The sequence below is a fragment of the Myotis davidii genome, unplaced genomic scaffold (genome assembly GCF_000327345.1).
Source record: "Myotis davidii unplaced genomic scaffold, ASM32734v1 scaffold332, whole genome shotgun sequence".
NCBI lineage: Eukaryota > Metazoa > Chordata > Mammalia > Chiroptera > Vespertilionidae > Myotis > Myotis davidii.
In genome coordinates, this window is record NW_006285779.1 from 2,520,956 (window position 1) to 2,524,760 (window position 3,805).

Below are 3,805 nucleotides of genomic sequence, written 5' to 3' on the forward strand. Positions count from 1 at the left end.
GTAGCCGGGCGCTCCTAAAGAATAAAACAACTGCCATCTAAAAATGTTTTGATATCTTTTGTCTTGAAGCTCAGCCTCAGGACCAGGGTCCCTCTGCTGGTCTCAAACTGCCCAAGCAATAGCTTGGGGCCACTGGCATTTCCTAGGAGACAGTGCCTTTGCCCGAGGCGCAGTGCTTTGTCACAACTAGTTCCAGGGACGAGATTCTAGTGAGTCCCTCTACCACAAAAGTCGCTCTGAAATCCACCCCAAAGGCTTTCATCCATGTTCTCCTCTTCTGGCTAAGCACAAATGGTCTCCTCTCACACACCACCACAAGGGTGCTCTACGCCCCCCCCCCCCCCCCCCCCCCCCCCCCCACACACACACACACACACACAACACCGTTTTTGTCTCATGGCTTTCCCTCAGTGGATAGAGCACCCATCGGCCAGTGGACTGAAGGGTCCCGGGTTTGATTCTGGTCAAGGGTGCCTGCCTCAGGTTGCACCTATCTCGGATTGTGGGAAAGCAATCAATCAATGTGTCTCTCTCACATCGATGTTTCTCTCTGTCTCTCGCCCTTCCCTTCCAGTCTCTCTAAAAATCGATGAAAAAATATCCTTGGGTGAGGATTAACACCCCCCCCCAAAAACAACAACAACAACAACAACAAAACCCTACAGGATATATAGTCCAAACTTCTCAGTATGGTCCTGTGTCCTGGTTCCTGCATACTTCTATCTCACCTGCCACCCACACATTCTGCTCACACTGGTACACTTAGGAGACCCTCAATGTGCTGTGTTACACGATACACTTAACTTCGTTTACACACTACACATACGAACTCCTAGTTCCCACCCCCTTGTTTCTTCTTCTGGATTCACAGAACACTCCCCCCACAGTGTATAATCTCTATCTGCCTGGCTGACCCCTCCTACTAAATTTGCAGCTTTTTGTACAGCACACCAAGTCTTAATCATTTCCTAAGAAATCCCTACAGCATCCTCCTGTACAGGACCCAACTATGAACTTAATCAATGATAGTAAAATGAAATGAAGACCCATGACAGAGAAACCAGCTGCCTGTAGCTGTGAATTTCCTCACAAAGCATTATACAGTCTGGCCCTATGCCTGAGTCCACAGGGAGTTTGTTCTTGGCTTAAATGGTGGCAAAGTGGGAAACAGGTAAGAGTAAAGAAAACTGGTTTTGCCCCAACATAAGAATGTCCATAGTTCTGCCTCTATCTTGATCCTGGTTTCCCAAGTGCTGCAAAAGGTGAAAACTATTTTTATCAATCTCAAGTTTCTTAGCAATTTATCTACTCCACAATCAAGCTCCCTAGGGGATAAGTAAAGATTGAGTACTGAGACATATGAAAACATGCTCAAAGTCACTAATCATCCAAGAGAGGCAAATCGAAACAACAATGAGGTACCATCTCACACCTGCCAGATTGGCTATCATCAACAGATCAGCAAACAAGTGCTGGAGAGGATGTGGAGAAAAGGGAACCCTCTTGCACTGCTGGTGGGAATGCAGACTGGTGCAGCCACTATGAAAAACAGTGTGTTGTTTCCTCAAAAAATTAAAAATGGAACTCCCACTTGACCCAGTAATCCCACGTCTAGAAATATATCCCAAGAAACCAGAAACACCAATCAAAAAGGATATATGCACCCCTATGTTCAGAGCAGCACAATTCACCATAGCTAAGATTGGGAAACAGCCTAAGCGCCCATCAGCAGGTGAGTGGGTTAGAAAACTGTGGTACATTGCTCTAGCCAGTTGGTTTGGCTCAGTGGATAGAACGTCCGCGCGGACTGAAGGGTCCTAGGTTCAATTCTGGCAAGGGCACACACCCGGGTTGTGGGCTTGATCCCCAATAGGGGGTGTGCAGGAAGCAGCCAATCAATGATTCTGTCTCATCATTGATGTTTCTATCTCTCTCTCCCTCTCCCTTCCTGTCCGAAATCAAAAAAATATATATTTTTTAAAAAGTCTTCCTTCATGTACCTGGCAGTGGGTGGGGGGAGGGGATGTACTGAAGGGTGGGGGCAGCAGGGGAGAGGTCAATGGGGGAAAGAGACTTATGTAATTTTAAAAAATTGATTACTAAGCAAGGGCCCAATTATTTTCATACAGAGGGTCTTAATCCTGGCATCAAAGAGTTATAGAGACCATATAAAGGCCAGGTATTATCATCATTAGGAAACCCCAATGGTTTCAATTTGGCAGACAGGATTTTGTCCCAACTTCCCTTTCTCCCTTTACCTGAGAGCTCAAACTGAGCTACTGGACAGGACAAACACTTAGTCTGGATTAGCACTTCCCACACCAAGACATTTTAGTCACTCTAACCAACTTTATTTCCACACACCCCCCCCCCAAGAGCCAATTGAAAGAAAGCAGAAATGTAGTCTGAGTGAATACTTTTCAGAGTGCCTCTGAACTGTAGCCACTACATACTCCAGGCTTTTCCGAGGAGTAATCATCTGTGAAGAGAGGAGGGATGCCAGGAGGCTTAAGAAACCGGGAAGGAAAGGGAAAGGTGGTTGGTTTTTGAAAGAACATCAGTGTCAAACTGCTTCTGAGCTCTGGTAAGGATTTCCCAATGTCTTTGGAAGTGGGCAAAGCTGAAGCCAAATCTCTTACCCTAAGAAAACTAACTCAAAGACACGACCTTTCTGCTCCGACATCAGCTAAAATCAAATGGTACATTATGACATGTACGAACTTTGAAAACATTATACTAAGTGAAAGAAGCCAGATACAGAGGGCCACACACAGTGTGATTCCATTTATATGAAATGTCCGGAACAGGCAAAACTAGAGACAGAGAAAGTAGATTATGGATTGTGAAGGGTTGGGGCCGGGGGATGAGGGGAGTGACTTAATTCATAGTGTCTTTTGGGGGTGATGAAAAAGTTCTGGAATTAGATCATGATTATGGTTGTACAGCTTTGCTGAGTATATTACAAATCACTAATTTGTACACTTTAATAGGATGAATTTCTGTGATATGGATTACATTTTAATTTTTTTTTAAATAGAGGGGAAAAAGTAAATTGCAGCCAGTATTGTGACTGCAGAATGGAGGCCCTTCTCATTAGAGCAATGGTCCTTCAAGTGTAGTATGTAGAATCACCACTGGAAAATTACCAGAAGTGTAAATCCCAAGGCTCTGCCCCAGACCCAGATAATTTAAAAATCTGGAAGAGGAAGCCATACAATCTGTTTTAACAGGTGCTCATGGTGCATTTTTTAGAGCTATTTTTCCAGAGTAGAAAAAGCTTTTTGCGTAAAGGACCAGAGAGTAAATACTCTAGTTTTTGCATGTTACATGCATTGGGTCTCTGTCACATATTCTCTTCTTCCTTTTTACAGCCCTTTAAAACCTTGAGCCATGGTTTTCCAACTCCTGCTCCGGGGCAACACAGCTCCCATTCTGGAAGCCCTCTGGAGCTTCCAGCACACAGGTGGGTTTTTCCCTTGTAATAAGGTAGATGAGCAATGGCTTCCAGGCTTCGGACAGGTAGGTTCCCCTTAAAGTTGTTGCCCTCCCTCCAGGCCAAGGCCAAAGTCAGTCCAGATCCTATTTCCCATCCAGGTGTTATTAACTCAGCTGCAGACAGTTCATTGTGCTTTGAAGAAATTTATTCAATTCACAGTGGTATCTTTGAACAGTCAGTAAATTCTACTAGGCAAAGCTCAGACAGACACTGGCCCCAGGTATGCCACAACGGTCCCCGAGGAGTGTGAGAAATCACCTACAGCAGCCAAGTTGGAAAGGGCAAGTGACTGTGCTTTGCTGTGTGTCC